The sequence below is a fragment of the Sus scrofa genome, chromosome 9 (assembly GCF_054392235.1).
Source record: "Sus scrofa isolate SSC_HxYL_T2T_F1_AM1 chromosome 9, Sscrofa_HxYL_maternal_Yorkshire_Landrace_v2.0, whole genome shotgun sequence".
In the NCBI taxonomy this organism is placed as follows: Eukaryota; Metazoa; Chordata; class Mammalia; order Artiodactyla; family Suidae; genus Sus; species Sus scrofa.
Genome location: NC_139391.1, coordinates 86,929,289 through 86,947,549, shown reverse-complemented (window position 1 = coordinate 86,947,549; position 18,261 = coordinate 86,929,289). Strand labels below are relative to the sequence as shown.

At 37.2% G+C, this 18,261-nt stretch overlaps 1 long non-coding RNA gene across 3 annotated transcripts in view; it reads right to left on the bottom strand.

Moving 5' to 3' along the window:
- The window catches only part of LOC102165070 (uncharacterized), a 93,915-nt gene extending 82,326 nt beyond the window's left edge, over positions 1 to 11,589 (bottom strand). Inside the window, exons 1-2 of one of the 3 annotated variants that reach the window (XR_014815889.1) lie at positions 11,396 to 11,589; positions 5,275 to 5,378 (exon numbers count right to left, since the gene is read on the bottom strand). This is a non-coding gene — a long non-coding RNA (uncharacterized LOC102165070). The remainder of the gene's footprint in view (positions 1 to 5,274; positions 5,379 to 11,395) is intronic. The other 2 variants (XR_014815891.1, XR_014815888.1) reach the window with 2 other exon arrangements.
- Positions 11,590 to 18,261: the final 6,672 nt, after the last annotated feature.

Here is an 18,261-nt window from a genome sequence, read left to right as displayed (position 1 = left end):
TTTACAAGCTTGTGTGCCAGTGGAAACCATAAACAAAATAAAAAGATGACCTATAGACTGGGAGAGAATATTTGAAAATGGTGAGACCAAAAAGGTGCTAATTTCAAAATATACAAAACAACTCATACAACTCAATATCAAAAAAGCAAACAACTCAATCAAAAGAATGGGCAGAATGGAGTTCCCATTGTGGCTCAGCAAGTTACAAACCTGACTGGTATCCGTGAGGTTGTAGGTTCGATCCCTGATCTTGGTCAGTGGGTTAAGGAACTGGCGTTGCAATGAGCTATTGTGTAGGTTGCAGATGTGGCTTGGATCTCGAGTTGCTGGGGCTGTGATGTAGGCTGGCAGCTGCAACTCCAATTTGACCCTAGCCTGGGAATTTCCATAAGCTGCAGATGTGGCCCTACAAAAGCAAAAAAAAGGGGGGGGGCAGAAAATCTAAATAGACATTTATCCAAAGAAGACACACAGATAGCCAACAGGCACATGAAAAGAAAGTCAACATCACTAATTATTAGAGCAATGCAAAACAAAACAAAACTACATTGAGATATCTATCACCTCACACTAGTCAGAATGGCCATCATCAAAAAGTCTACAAATACATACATGAGAAGGTATAGAGAAAAGGGAACACTGTTGGTGGGAAAGTAAATTGGTGCAGCCACTATAGAAAACAGTATGGAGTTTCCTTACAAAACTAAGAATAGAACTATCATATTATCCAGCAGTCCTACTCCTGGGCATATATCCAGAAAAGATGAAAACTCTAATTCAAAAAAATACATGCACCTTAATATTCATAGCAGCACTATTTACAATAACCAAGACATGAAAGCAACCTAAATGTCCACCAACAGATGAAAGGATAAACAATACACATACACACACATATACACAATATGGGATACTACTGAGTCATAAAAAAAGAAATACTGCTATGAAATATTGCTATTTTTAGCAACATGGATAGACCTAGAGATTATACCGAATGAAGTAAGTCAAAGACAAATATTATATGGTATCACTTACATGTAGAATGTAAAAAATAATACAAATGAATTTATTGACAAAACAGAAACAAACCCACAGACATAGAAAACAAACTCAAAGGGGAAAGAGGTGGAGGAGGAATAAATTAGGAGCATGGGATTAACAGATACACACTACTATATATAAAATAGGAAATATATTCAATGTCTTATAATAACCTGTAATGGAAAAGAATATGAATATATATTTATAAAACTGAATCACTTTGCTATATACCTGAAACACAATATTGTAAATCAACTATGCATATATACGTGTATATATATATAATTGCTTCAACTACATATATACATGTATGTATATAATTGCTTCAACAAGACTCAAGGTTCACATAGAAGATTCACACTGTCAACCAATTTTGAATTTTTTTTCCCAGGAGTATCATTGCTGAAAGAAGCTTATTAGCTACTACTGTGATGACATTATTCTGAGATTTCATTTGGAATGAGTCAAATTTTCTTCTGCATGATAAACTGGAAGAAAGAATGGAATACCAATCCATTTGACATTATCCCTAAATCTCAGAATTCCCTGGAAATAAAGGATTTCATAATTTTTGCTTAGTTGTTCTGCTAGTTTTCTCCTCCTTTCCTGGAACTGTAAGCTTTGTAATCTTAGAGGCATCCTCCCCTCACATCCTGCTGTAAACAATGAAGACTACTGTTTGGGCTTTCATTTTTTGACTATGTTTGGTGAAAGATGATGGTAAATGCCTTAAAACATCAATGTCAACAAAACATCCTCCTCCAACAATCAGTGCTCCCTTGACCCTAGATTACCCATCCAAGGAAGAGAAGGGGGCTGTGAACTGACTTTTGGTTAAAAATAGACACTGTAAAGAACACAACCCATTACTCATTTCTTCAGATCCTCTTAGTCCACATCAGTTCAAATGTTTTCTAAGCACCTGCTACATTCCACTTGCAGTGAGTGATGCTGCCAATGCAAAAGTGAATCAAGGTGCACACTCTGCCCTTACTTTCAGTGGGAGGAGATAGACATAGCAATGGATAATACCATCTAGTAGGAGAGGAACAAGGTCTCTCCTCCCATACTCACCCCACCATCCTCAACCACCTCTCCCTATAAACAACTCTTTTGCCCTCTATGAATTCAAGCAGGAAAAACTACATAAATCTTTAATGATGTATGGACAACACAATGACTGTATCTGATCATACTCTTCCTCGTCCCATGTATATTTTCTGAAAATGTCCCCCCATAGTCTCCAAATATTTCCGGTCTACCATTCACCGTGAACCAGAAATTTAAAAAGATTTGTGATTCCTAGAAATCCCTGGATATGAACATTAGGAGTGCAAGTAAAATTACCTAGTTTGTAGAGCTTCTGCTTCTGAAATCTTTAAACTTCTAAAAAAAGGAAACCCCCCCAATATCACCAAAGTCCACTGATCTCTTTCTTTGTCCATCTATTGATTTTTATAGGTATCTTCTGACATTTTCTAAAATGCGTTCTTTATAACGCTACTCCAAGGGACAATTAAGAAAAGAAAATGGTTGTTGAGGAGAGGGTTCTGAGGTCAAGTGAACCAGAGAACGTCTACATACTACTTATCTTTTAGAGATTAATAAGATATATTAAGATAAAGCCTCCGAGAGATCTTGCAATACAGAAATGCCATTTTCTTTAACTCTGCAGTTCCCCAGCTTATATGGTCAAAATACTCTTTGAGCTTAAGATATATCCTGAGGAGTTCCCGTCGTGGCGCAGTGGTTAACGAATCCGACTAGGAACCATGAGGTCGCGGGTTCGGTCCCTGCCCTTGCTCAGTGGGTTAACCATCTGGCATTGCCGTGAGCTGTGGTGTAGGTTGCAGACGCGGCTCGGATCCCGCATTGCTGTGGCTCTGGCATCCCGCGTTGCTGTGGCTCTGGCATAGGCCGGTGGCTACAGCTCCAATTCAACCCCTAGCCTGGGAACCTCCATATGCCGCGGAAGCGGCCCAAGAGATAGCAACAACAACAAAAGACAAAAAAAAAAAAAAAAAAAAAAAAAAAAGATATATCCTGAGAAATCAGTTTTTCATAGAACACATTTAAGAAACTCTTTTGTAAATTGATACCTTTGGAGTTATTTGGCTGAGTTGGAAGACTTCCATTCTCCAGATCTAAGATCTTATAATTCATTCATTTTTTTTCAGCAAATATTTGAGCATCTACTATCTGCTAAGCACTTAATTTTCACTTGTAGTTTAAATCTAATCCAAACTTCAGAGATCAATCAAGTCCCTAAACATGTGAAATGTAAAGAGCCTCCATAGAGCTCTGGAGTGAACAACAAATACACTTTGTTATTAACCCTGTTATGATGACATTCCCTTTGCAATAAATTGGTATTCGGTCACATAACTTTCACCTAGCCCCAACCGCAGCTCTGCATCCAGGTATGAGTTTCCAGACTGTCCTAAATATATATGAGTGTCTTCTTTGGTTTCCTGTCTAGTTCCTTCTGGACTGAGTCCTACTTATGCTCACCAGGGCTTCCAGGGAATTGGAACCAGGCTTCTGAGCAGTAGTGTTCACATTTTGCTCCCTGATACCTACTGTCAAGCACCATAGCCAGGCACTCATGTTAGTCTATGTTTATTTCTTTCAGACCTTCCAAGATTTACAACTGTGACTTCCTATGTCTGCCTCCTGGATCCCAGCCATTTCCAATTTCCTCTGTCCTACATCTACCAATCCCTAAGTGTAAAATTCTCTTCTTTAGATCTGTGTGGGCCTATTTTTTCTCCTTCCTCTCTGAATACTCTTTTGCCACTTCTTTCATGAGTTTCATTTTTAGCTACAGTTTCTTAAACATAGTCTGCTCAGGCACAGTCCCAGGCCTTGTGTTTACTTTCTCTTCACTTTCTCACCAGCAGCCCATTTACCCTCAACACTTCCACTACTGTAAAAAATATGATCAATTTTAAAATTTGACTTATCTTTCATCTTTTCTGAAACTTACAAACTTGTGAAGAGGAAATGTAAATCTCTGAGTGAGGCATTCATAAAGAGCCCAGTAGACACTTCAAAATAGCAGTATCAAAATACTTCTGTATATCGGGAGTTCCCCTCGTGGCTCAGTGATTGGTGAACCTGACTAGCATCCATGAGGACACGGGTTCGACCCCTGGCATCACTCAGTGGGTTAAAGATCTGGCATTGTCACGAGCTGTGGTGTAGGTCACAGAGGCGGCTCAGATCTAGCGTTGCTGCAGCTGTGGTGTAGGCCAGTGGCTGCAGCTCTGATTCATCCCCTAGCGTAGGAACTTCTATATGCCTCCAGTGCGGCCCTAAAAAGGCAAAAGACCAAAAAACAAAAAAACAAAAAACTTCTGTGTATCAATACGTAACCAGAGAATAGAAGGCAATGACCACAAATATTATTTTTAAGTTGGTATCAAAATTTAGATCGGCCTTTGTTTTCCAGCTATTTTGAAACACACATTCCAAAGTACCTACTAAATCTTTTCTCCAGAAGATAAAAAAAAAATTTAATTTCTATTCTATCTAGTGTCATTAAACACTCATCTCGAAAGACATTAAAATAAATACTCCTCCCTCTATCATTACTTAACAAATGTCTTAGGTAAAGTAAGAGCTGATATTGTGTCCATATATGAAAGTGAAATTCCTTGACTCATTAATAGAACAATGGATTCTCTTTTTCAGAAATAATGATAGATGGTTAAAATAATAATACCTTATATTTGCAATGTGTTATACCCCTCAAGTATATCTATCCCTGTAGATGTCTATCCCTGGTAGATTCCACTGAGAAATGAGATATGAATTAGAAGCTCCATTTTTGCCGTTGTTGTTTAGATATTGGGTCACAAAGAATTTAAGTGACTTATTCAAGATAATATAGATAAACCCAAACAGAATCCAAATAAGAAAACCAGTATTTCCTCTTCCTTAGTGCAAAACTCTAAAAATCTCCATATAGTTTTTTATAAGCATTCCTGAGATGAATAATATATTTGAAAAAAAAGTAGTGTACCACAGAACATAAATATTAGATACTATCCCATTTCACAGGTAAAGAAAGGTAAGACCCAGAAGTGTTATGACTTGACCAAGTTCAGAGAGATATAAAAATCATTGCACAAACAAGGTTAAAGAAATATGAAATCCATTGCACAACAGATTTAAACTCTGAAATTTCATTTGTGTGGTAATACAAAGATAGATAATGTGATTATATTTTACCCTTTCTAGTGTCTTCCTGAGCTTCTGAACACATTTTCTGGTTCATTTTTCATCTTTAATGATGAAGTTAAATTTGTCCTCTAACACTCTTCGGAGGTAATTTCCTGAGAATAAAATGATGTTAGGTGAGCTACTAAATGAGGTCAATCACTTAATTTCTTGTACTATTTTGAGGTAACTGGGCTAAAAATGACTTTTTAAAGTCTGTCCTTCATAAACCTTTTTTTCCCCTTTCATAGAACTATTGTTGTCAATACACTAATAACAGTTGAAATGAACATAAATTCATGAGTGGGTATATCCTGCCAAATCAAAGACAATCTGATATTCTCTGTAAAAAACAATACTACAGTTTTTAGATGTGATAATACTTGAGAATAGTCACACATTATATTTTTATATATATCTATATATATAATCTATACTATTACATGTAATTGATGTAACTGATATGCAGTATATCTATAAAACATTTCAGATCTTTGACTTTAATCTCAACTCTTTTCAGTGTGTATGCATACTAATTACTTCGGCTTACTTAAACCTGGCTTCTGGATTTTTTAATGGCTGACTGAAACATAATACAGATACAGTATGAAAAATTTCCAAGGATTTAAAAGTATGTAATACACTCATCTCACAAGCAGCAATAATGCAAAATATGGAAATGTGATAGAGAACTGATGAACCAGTTTTCAACTTATATATTGACATATAAATAAATATATATTTGGTTTTAATGTAAATTTATTCTGCGGCTTTTTAAAAGTTAGAAAATTAAACATGTATGTGACTTTGAAGTAGTAAAAAGGTTGGAGCCAGATCTAAATTTCAATCCTGACTCTGTTAACTTGACTAAATTATTTATATCCTAGCTTCAATTTCTTTAGTAACCATTAAATCTGCTAATGATAAAATATGATAATAAATTAAAGGTTTCCTAGCATAAACATGAAAAAGAATAGATATCTTTTATTTTCTTTCTTACTCTATCATTGCTTTTATACTTCTCCAAGTAGAACCATATTTATTCAGCTTAAGCAACTTAAATTTAAATGCACATAATGAAATTTCTGCTTCATTCCAGTGTAAATCTTGTACAGGTAAGAACCCTAAACTCATTGCTTCAGTTTTAAGGACAAAGAGTATGTTTTTGGTTTGTTGTTTTGTTGGACCTAAGAAAAAGCACTTCTTAATTTGTCATCTTCCTGAATTATATCTCACTATGTTCACGATCTTTTTCATATTTTTATCTAAAAATGGGAGTCCTTTTCTAAACTTTAATTTACAGTCATACTGTCCCATTTAGGCATTTACTCTATATATTTCAATACCCCATATATTCTATAGCATGACACTAAATGTTTCTTGCAGTAATTCACCTCATGTGAAAGTTCAACACAAAAGAGATCACAGGCATCCACTGTCAGGAAAAACTAAGATGTTTATATCTGTTCTCATCCTAAAATTCTACAAGCAAATGGAAATCATGGTTCTCACTGACAGTTACTATTTCCTCTCCTAATAATTGACATCTTTCTTTGAAAATCTTGCCTAGAGCACATACTGTTAGAACAAAAAATCACAAATGACCCTTCACTTGGGACACAGTATTCAAGGATTTAACTTTTTGATGAACCACACCTTCTCTTTGGGGCCCAGAGATGGTAAAGCTCTACTGTGGCCCTTTTGTGGTTTCCTGGAAATGAAAGTAGCCCAATCACTTTGTGGAACACAGGCCCATTCTACTTATTCTGGAGTACTTGCTCAGCAGTAACTGGTTAATTTCCACAATTTAATTCCACATTTTTCAAAGGGCATGTTGTAATCTAATAGTGGATCTTGAAATCAAATTAGAGTGTTATTTTTAAAAAGTGTTTTAAAAAGTGAAGGAGAATAGAGTAATATGGAAGGTACTAAAAGAAAACACATTGAAATTGAGACTATCCAAAGAACATCACAAATAATAGGGACAAATGCTAAAATATTATTTTATAAAACCTTTGTTTTATTTACGTGTGCTTGTGTCGTCTGGAGTATGTGCCTAATGTGCCTGTGCCTGAATAGTAACATAAGATGTACTTCATACTGTGGACCATAGTGAAAAATCTCTGAAAGTCACTGAACCAGTATAATGGATGGAAAAATCAGCCTCCCAGTTGTCACTTCTAAGAAGGGCTTCTTGTCCAGGTGCTGAAGTACTGTGATCAGACATCTTCAGTGATCAGACTCTTCAGCGATTACCTCTGCAGAGAGCCTCCTCTCCTCTCAGATTAGATCTTGCCCTTCCCAGGGGATCCCAACTCCAACAGTTGACACAGGGGGAGAAAGACTAGACTATTCTGTTCCAAATCAAGACAACTCTGAACACGTTAATGCCATATTCCCCTTTGGGATCAAGTGAGACTGTTGTTCAGATTTGCATAGCACTACAGCCTCTCCCTCTACCCAGTCCTATTTTCTCCCTCTTTCTTCTATTGATGCTGATTCCAAGGCACTACGTAATAAACCTACCACATGCTAAACTCCACTCCAGCATCTGCTACCCAGAGAGCCCAACCTGTGATACCTAGTTGATGGAATAATAATTTTTGTGGACCAAGTCAGTTGAGAAGATCAAATATATAAGAAGCAAAATATATAAGAAGCAAAGTACCCTTTATAAAATACAATGCTCATTTTTTTCAATGGGACCACAAATTCAAAGGCTAACATTATAACCACACTCTGCTTATTCTCATGGCTTACTGCTGTCTTTGATCAAAATGAGCCCATCCATTTATTAATAATGGTTTTCAGAGTTCCCATCGTGGCGCAGTGGTTACCAAATCCGACTAGGAACCATGAGGCTGCAGGATCAATCCCTGGCCTTGCTCATTGGGTTAACAGATCCGGCATTGCCGTGAGCTGTGGTGTAGGTCGCAGACACGGCTCGGATCCCCCGTTGCTGTGGCTCTGGCACAGGCTGGCAGCTACAGCTCTGATTAGACCCCTAGCCTGGAAACCTCCATATGCTGCGGGAGAGGCCCAAGAAATGGCAAAAAGGCAAAAAAAAAAAAAGGTTTTCATTACCATCTTTTTCCTTATTGTCCTATTTCAAAGAAATATGCTGAAGTGGCTAGAATAGCAATTCCTTTATTCCCTTGTCTTCATCCCATTTTAGCAGCTCTTTGGTTACTCTTGCCATCCTTTGTCTTACAAATATGCCTACATCAATGCAGCAGAAAAACAGTGACAAAACCAACAATGTCACCAATAAGGAGGGGTGGGGGCAAGGGGAAATAGATGCTGTTTATAGTGAACCATGCAAGTTATTTACATTAAGTATTATCCAAGGAAAAATATTCAGAAATCTTTTAATAATTGGGCTATATGTTCTGTGTTTTCTGAGCCAATCAAATAAAATTCTTTCCTTTTCTTTTCTTTTCTTTCTTTTTTCTTTTTTTTTTTTCTTTTTTTTTTTAGGGCATCACCCATGGCATATGGAAGTTCCCAGGGTAGGGGTCAAATCAGAAGTGCAGCTGCTGGCCTAAGCCACAGCCACAGCAATGCCAGATCTGAGCCACATCTGTGACCTACACCACAGCTCACAGAAATGCCAGATCCCTAACCCACTGAGTAGGACCAGGGATGGAACCTGCATCCTCAGGGATAGTAGTCAGGTTCATTACTGCTGCCACAATGGGAACTCCTCAAATAAAATTCTTATAGCAGACAAAATATTCTCAAAGAATGTTGGTTTTCTAAAATAGAAACATAAACAATAGAGCCTGACTCAATTATTCTGACCAACTTGGTCAGAATAGTTCAAAAACAAAAAAAAAAAAGACATTGGTTTGGGGTTTTTTTAATTTATTTTTAAATTAAAATATTTGTGTTTGCTCAGCCATATTGCTGTCTGCTGTCACATAAGATTTGTCTAACATCTTGCTCCAACTCTGAGACTTCCTGTTTGTTTTCTTCCTCTAATATATTTGGATGTATATCCTCTTGATAGAAACCAATGCTGGGAGGTGGGTCAAATATAAAGGGGAACATTTTTTTAACAAAAAAAAAATGAGTAAGGCAAAGAATTTTTAAGTAGAAAAATCCCCAAATAAAGACATAAGCAACATGTATGTAAACTTGATAAAAATATCCATTTAACTCTTTCTCATTTCTTTCCACTTTATTTCCAAAAGAAAATGATGGTCATTTTCTATAGTCTTTGTTTCTTAAAGTTAGATATACAGAAAGACTGATAAGTAGCAGTGAATCTGTTGTGCTTTCACTGAAATAAAGTTTATTTTCCTCTATTCTGGTAATATATTCAGAGAGGAGATGGAACATCAGGTAGGTTTGAATAAAGGGAATGGAGTAATAACCTTTGACCTAAGCTCCCATCCACAATATAAATGAATTAGAGGAAACAGCTGCTACCTAAGGCCTCTCAATAAAGCAATGCAGGGATTTTGTGTGACCTGGCATTCACAGTGTCTCAATGGTCAGCCAGATTTCTTTGTTTTGCATGCATTTTCTAGCTTTTCAGTCTCCTCCCAGATCTGTCACTCCACTTTGGAAGTGCAGCAACTATGGCTGCCTGAAATGGTGACAACAAAACAGGGCCCCCATCTGCCTTTTCTTTCACACCATAAATAAAGCTGTTATCTCTTATAAAATGACTGAAGAGGCCCAGAGACAGATTGAGGGTTGAGGGAAGGCCCTTCAAAGATTCACTTGCAGATGGAGTTATGAACTGACTTGCAAGGCTAGACAGCCTCTAAAAGGTGAATTCTTCTCATTGGAAACCCAGGTCCTGTGTGCCTGCACTCACTGAGAATGAGAGAGAAGTGAGAATTTTAGCATGACTGGACTAAAGCCATATTCATACCCATCACTTGTCCCTGTCATAGCCAGAGGAAACACATTGTTGCAGATGAAGAATGAGTAGCACCTACTGTATTGAAGGTCTGACCTCTAGATCACATATGCAACTTCAGGTTTTCTCATAGACATTTATCATAAGACCTTTTCATTTACTTGAGGACTTGGATTTAACAAAGCAATCAAGAAAATTGAAAATTATCTGTTTCTACAGATAAATACCTACACTGAGGATAGTCAGTGTTTTCACAGTGTCATTCAATTATTCTAATGACAATAAATGAGTTTCAGGGGAAGGAAGGCTATTGCTGCTACCTCTTTCAAAGTATAAATTTTAAGTCACTCTGTGTGTCAAGAGAAAAATGTCCAGGATCCTCACAGGTACCTGTAGATACTCAAAAATAAATACAAAGAGAAGGAGACAATCTAAGCAAAAACTGCGTAAATAATTCAGTCATATTAACTCTAATCACACTATCTGAAATAAATTATGATGTCCTATCAATGAATAACGAAACATTCACACACTGGCAGCTATGAAAAGCAGCATTATAGATAGAGGCAAATTCATAAACAACAAATATTTTCTGCTGTGAGTTAAGTTAGAAACAATTTGGCACCAGGTCTGGTATAAAGTTATCATTCTGGCTTTTGGTCATATTTACACTCTTTTTACATTTTATCTAGATTCCAGTCCTCGGAGTCTTTCACTGCTTTTCTTTAAGTGGTTTCCAAACAGTTTAAATTAACTATCCTCTTCAAGAGAGAAGAGTTTAATCCTGCTCTAATTATATGACCTGATGGTGAACTGTGAAAGTAAATGATGTTAATTAGTAGGACAGACTGGGAATAAAAGAGGCAAAAGAAATCCTTTCTTTTTTTCTTTTACCCTTTAACCCCCATTAGTCACTTTCTTGTGAATACTTTAGTTTGTCTCTCAAAAGGACTTTCAAAGCATGGGATTTCTCACTTTTCTACTTCTTTAAATGGTAAGCATAATCCAGGCTGGACCATTTCCATTCTCTCTGTTATTTAAAGAAAGAAGGAAAGAAAGAAAGAGAACTAAAGCTTCTCAGTAATATTAGGACAGTTTTCTTTGTTTACATAGTATAACAATATTATATAGCTCAGGAAAACTATCATGAAGGTATTTGTTTTATATTAGTGTATAACATATTACTCCAAGTCTTAACAACGCAAAACAATAAGCATTTATTACCTCATACATTTTCTGAGGGTCATAATGGAAGTGTCATACCTGAATGGTTCTGATTCAGGGTTGTTTAGGAGGTCGCAGTCACTGCCTAGACAATGAGTTTCAGTCATTTTAGGGCTCCACTGGGGCTGCAGTGGCTCTTCCACATGGCTGTTGGCGGGAGGTCCCAGCTCCTCACCACATGGACTTCTCTACGGGGCTGTTTGATTGTTCTTGTGTCATGCAAGATCATTTTCCTAAAGTGAGCATACAGGAGAGGGCAATGCCTTTAATGCCTAGTCCTTAAAGTCACATACCATCATTCATGCAATATTCCCTTTGTTAGAAGCAAGTCAGCTAGTTCAACACACACTTAGGGGAGGACACTCAGGTTCCATACTTTGAGTTTGAGGACATAGATTCAAACTACCATAGGAAGAAATCCTATGGGAAGATCAGCTATCTCATCAATCTCATGTACAATTTCTGGAATCTCTATCCCAAAATCATCACACCCAAAAAGGCAAATATATTATGCAACCACAAAAAAGAAGGAAATCCTGCCATAGGCAGCAATATGGATGAAACGAGAATATTACTAATTGAAATAAGCCAGTCACAGAAAGACAATTACCACGTGACTCCACTTACATTAATAGTATAAGTGGAGTAGTCTAGCTTAAAGAAGCAGAGAGGAGTTCCCGCCGTGGCACAGTGGTTCAGGAATCCGACTAGGAACCATGCGGTTGTGGGTTCGATCCCTGCCCTTGCTCAGTGGGTTAACGATCTGGCGTTGCTGTGAGCTACGGTGTAGGTTGTAGACTCAGCTCGGATCCCGTGTTGCTGTGGCTCTGGTGTAGGCTAGCAGCTACAGCTCCGATTCGACCCCTAGCCTGGGAACCTCCATATGCCACAGGAGAGGCCCAAGAAATGGCAAAAAGACAAAAAAAAAGAAGCAGAGAGTAGTGTGGTTGTTTCCAGGGGCTGGGGGAGGGAGAAATGAGGAATTGCTGTTCAAAGGGCATAAAGTTGTGTGATGAGTAACTTCTAGACATCTGCCATACATCATTGTCTATTGTATGCTTAAAAATGTGTTAGGAGGGTAAATCTCATGCTCAATGTTCTTACCACAGTAAAAATATAATTAATTTAAAAAGAAAAAGTTGACAATTCACAAGATACTCTGCTTGGGTTTCCTGTGGTTAAAAACGGCTACATGGAGCTCCTGTCATGGAGCAGTGGAAACAATCCGACTAGGAACCATGAGGTTTCAGGTTCAGTCCCTGGCCTCGCTCAGAAGGTTAAGGATCCAGCATTGCCATGAGCTGTGGTGTATTTCGTGGATGCAGCTCAGATCTGGCATTGCTGTGGATGTGATATTGGCCAGTAGCTACAGCTCCAACTCAAGCCCTAGCCTGGGAACCGTCATATGCCACGGGTGCAGCCTTAAAACACAAATATATATATATGGCTACAGGTAACTTATTACATATGTCAGCACTTTCCAATGAGTACATTTTTTTGAATTTTTTTTTATTCAGGTTGTTAACTTGACCTGCCTCTTATGAATGCAGTAGGAGGATTTTTTAATGAAAATTCCATTATACAGTGGTTTATACTATACAAATACATTAGTTTCCTGTTGCTGCTATAATGAATTACCACAAACTTAATGGCTTAAAACAACAAGCATCTGTTACTTTATAGTCTTACAAATCAAAAGTATATCAAGTAGGTCCACAGGATTATGCTTCTTCTGGAAGCTCTAGGACATAATCTGTCTCCTTGCCTTTACTGGCTTTTAGAGGCCACTTACATTCTTCGGCTTGTGACCCCTTCTCTTCTATCTTCAAAGCATCTTCTCCCCTCTTGACCTCCTGTCTCCCTCTCATAGGGATTCTATGATTACATAAGGCCCACCCAGATAATCCGGGATAATATCTCCATCTCAAGATCATTAATTTAATCATACCCACATCTGCAAATGTCTTTTTGCCCTTGGAATATTCACAGATTTTCAGAATTAGGACATGGACCACTTGGGGAACGGGGCTGGTCATTATTCTGTGTACAGCCAACTGATTTTAGGAGGATGTCAGAGTTCAATTAAATTGTGGAAAATATAATATATATAATATATATAATAACCTGACAGATTTGGTTAATAGCATAAGAAAAAGACTTAATTTGACCTATTTGTTTGCACACAACTAGTGACCAAAGTGATAGACTTTTATGTACAGAGAACACATTTGGCCTTTTTTTCAAAATCAAGCCTTAGGAGGCTGGAAAATTGCCTTTACTTTCAGTAGTTGTGTATAGTTAACATCCTGGATAAACTCGAATTGAAGTCTGAAATATATGCATGTAATACTCTCAACACTCTCAGTTTCTTTCACCAGTGGTTCTAATCCCATGTTCTTATCTCAATCACCCCACTAATGATGAAGGAATACAAACCATACAGAGAAAGGTTCATGTTGAAACATGAACTTTGCCAAAAACTACTCTTGGCAATATCTTTTGAGACTGGAAAACAGCTTTCCATGCACATAGAACCATAGGACTTACAGATTAATGGGACCTAGGAAATTTTAAATATAGCTCTTCTCCATGCTCAATGCCCATTCTACAGCCCTCATTTTAAATATGAAGATGCTAAGAATCGGAGAGATTGTAACACTTATAACTTCTTAGTAAAGCTAGTAAGTCACAGATCTTGTCCTAGAGGACAGGTCTTCAGATCCCTGACCCAGTGAACGTATTTTTACTTTATCACATACTCATCACATACCTAGATTTATTCCTTGTATTAAAAAATGCAATGTAGGGAGTTTCCATTGTGCACAGGGGAAACAAATCTGACTAGTACCCACTAGTACCCATGACGATGCAGGTTCAATCCTTGGCCTCACTCAGTTGGTCAGGGATTCAGCATTGCAGTGAGCTCCAGTATAGGTCACAAACGTGGCTCAGATCCCATGTTGCTATTGCTGTGGTGTAGGCTGGCAGCTACAGCTCCGATTTGACCTCCAGCCTGGGAACCTCCAAGTGACACAGGTGCAACCCTAAAAATGCAAAAAAAACCAAAAAAACAAAAATGCAATGTAGCATGTGAAGACTGCATGGCATGTAGCCACGGTAGGCATGACTATCAGGTGATGAGAATTCAATGTCTTAATAAGGTGACATTTTTGCTGGCTTCTATGACAGACACCTTTAAATATGTTACCTATCTATATTTTATCTCAGCAGGGTGGGAAGCATTACTGCTCTTTCTAAAGTGAAAAATGAGATAATGATTTTCAGAAGGGTAAAAAAAACCTGACTGAAGCAAGAATGCTAGGATGTGGTCTGGGACTTTCCTTTCAACAAAGTTCACAAATAAATTCTCACTTCAGTTCTGAGGAAAAAATAAAGAACTATGCAAGTTGAGGATAGAATTTCAAAATGCCTATGATATAACATTATGAGAAGAAATCCATGCATTAAAAATTACAAAACTCTACATGGTCAACAGATACATTTGTTCATTAAACAAACATTCATTGAGTATTAATTACATACCAGGTACAGTGTAAGATGTGAAAAAGATACATTGGGTGCCACTCTTATTTAATAAATAAATCATAAAAGTTTAGGTAGTGATATATCACATTTTCATTATATTATTATTATTATTATTTTTGCACTTTTTAGGGCCGCACTTGGGAAACATGGAAGTTCCCAGGCTAGGGGTCAAATCGGAGCTGCAGCTGCCAACCTACACCACAGCCACAGCAATTCTGTTTATGGCAATACCAGAGTCTTAACCGTGAACATGCATGTGCATGGATTCTAGTCGGGCTCATTACTGCTGAGGCACAATGGGAACTTTCAGATGTCACATTTTTAAAGAATCATATAATTTCAGAGGGGTAAAAAGGGAACAGAAAGTTGTAGAGGAAAGATATCTTAATAAGGTGACACGAGAAGCAATCTGAATAATGTGAAGGAGATAGACATGAGGTTTTGGAAAAGACTATGCAAGGCAGTGGGAAAAGCACTGTAAAGATACAGGCAAACCTGCCTTCCTCATGGCAGCAAGAAACCCAATATGAATTAAGCTAAAGGGTAAGACATTAGACAAGGTCTTGTCCATGTACAGTGTCATGGATCATTAAAAACAATTTGGCTTCTCTGTGAATATTTTGGAAAGTCTTCTGGAACCATTGATAAGGAGACTAAAATTGACTAGATTTATAGTATAAATAGATTGATATTTTCATAGCAAGAACACACTGTACATGGGCAAATATGGAAGTAGAGTGAGCAGTCAGGGAGGTTCTGCATAACCCATGTAGAAATAGCAGTGCCTGAGAGTTGATAATGCTGGAAGGTAAGACAACTGGTTCAAATCAGAACGTAGTTTAAAGGTACAGCCAAAATAATAGCTGGTAGGTTGAACGGGAAAGAAAAGAAACTAAAAATGACTCCTAGATTTTTAGCCTAAATACATGGGTGAAAATAAGTACCATATACTGCAATAAGGAAAAGCTAGGAGATTTTGAGTGAAAAGGTGAAGTTCAAGAGTCATATTTTTCATATATTATTTTGAAAGTCAATTGGATGCCAAAATAGATATAAGTAATAAACAAATATACAAAGAGGCGTGGGACTCACAAGAAAGGTCTGGTAAGGAGATTAGAACAAAGGATTTATCAGCATTAAATGGCATTTATAGTCATGAGAAAAAATGAGGACATCTAGTTAAATTGAATTCCAGGTAAATACAAATAATGTTTTAGTAAAAGTAAGCCCCATGCAAACTGTGGGGCATATTTATTCTAAACAAATCATTAATTGTTTACCTGAAATCCAAATTTAACTAGGCAGCCTATGTTTTGATGTGTTAAATTGGCAACTCTATAAAAGGGAAACTATCGGACAGGAAGCTCATATTATTATCTGCCATAGAATCTGTGCAAAATTTCTCCATTCCTGGTTATAATGTTAGGCATTCTCTTTTTAGAGAATCTAACGTCAGAGATTAAATAGATGGTTTTTATTATTGCCAACCGTGATGGTTACTTTTATGTATCAACTTAAATATTTGGTAAAATACCAGTCTGTGAAGGTATTTTTTAGAGGAGATTAACATTTAATTCAGTAGACTTGGAATAAAGCAGATTACTCTCTGTCATATGGCTGGGCCTCAGACAGTTAGTTGAAGGCATTTAGAGAACACACCAGGTCCCCCAAAGTAGGGGGGATTCTGCCCAAAGATGTCTTTAGACTCAAGCTGCAACTTCATGTCTTCTGTGGTCTCCAGCCTGCCAACTTATTTTATAGCTGTTGCCCTTGACAGCCTCTACATTCCTGTAACCAGTGTCTTCAGATAAATAAATCTCTCCATAGACAGACAGATAGATAGATAGATAGATAGATAGATAGATAGATAGATAGATAGATAGATAGAAAGAAAGGTGGGCATGCATACATCCTTTTTGTTCTGTTTCTCTGGAGAACTCTGATGGATATACCAGGTCAAAACATTGAAGAAAATATTTGACTGAAGAAGTTTAAGAGTGTGAGCAGGCCTGTAAACAGCTGAAAAATCTGCAGGCTGGATTCATGGACTCTTTTTATGTTAAAATAAAGAGATGATAATTAGGTAATAACCAGCCACTAACTAGTTTTTCCCCCACTGGATTAAAATCTCCTCTTGAAAACCTCCCTTGCAATAACAGCTGCTGGTGAATTTCTTCATTTCTTTTTAATCTATTCTTGTTTTATAATCTAGTCATAATAGATGCTTCAGAATGCTCAAATTCATGGAGTTCCCATTGTGGCTCAGGGGGTTAAGGACGCAACTAGTAACCATGAATATGTGGGTTCAATTCCTGACCTTGCTCAATGGGTGAAAGACCTGGTGTTGCTGTGAGCCACAGCTCTGATTAGACCCCTATCCTGGGAATTTCCATATGCCAAAAATGCAGCCCTTAAAAAAAAAAAAAAAAAAAGAATACTTGACTTTGCATAATTGTACCCACTTTAATAACTTTTTTACTCCACTAAAATGAGGTCTATAAACTTCCCCACCCACTTAATCTCCTAGTGGGAGTCACAATGCCTTAGAGTGAAGACGAGTAGAAAGTGTTATGGCCATTTTTAAAAGTTTATATCAGTGCTATCATATGTACACATTTTCTAATATTTTGCTAGACCTTGTACTCAATGAAAATATCTTTTTTTCTATAAAAAATAAATTTCTAACACTAGTAATGTGTTGATTTCCCTTTACCTTAGAATGTGTCTGTGGTGACAGTTTATCAGTATTTTTAAGAGACTTCCTGGGTGTGGCCGGAGAACCTGTCATTCTTTGATAAGGAAAAAAAGAAAAAAAAGTTCCAGTGAAGGACAAAAGCAAACCTCTTATTTTCATTCACTCTCTTAGGTTTATTAAAAAAGAAAAAAAAATCTCTGTGAATCTAACTAGTTTCAGATAGTTTCTCTTAAAATTCAAAACATAAAATCCAGAATTACTGATATTTTAGAACATTTTTTTCTTCAGAATGAACCATGTTAAACTCTAAACAAAATTTAAAAAAAAAAAAAAGAAGAAAATGGACATACAGTGGTGTTCCTGCCATGGCTCAGCAGTTAACAAACTTAACTGATATCCATGAGGCCCTCGGTTCGATCTCTGGCCTTGCTCAGTGGGTTAAGGATCGAGCATTGCCATGAGCTGTGGTGTAAGTCACAGACATGGCTCAGATCTGGTCTTGCTGTGGCTGTGGTGTAGGCTGGTGGCTACAGCTCCAAGTGAACCCCAGCATGGGAACTTCCATATGCTACAGGTGTGGCCCTAAAAAGACAAAAAAAGACAGAAAAAGAAAAAGAAAATGAGCATACAGTAAGAATTTGAGGTTTTTTCCAATATATTTCGT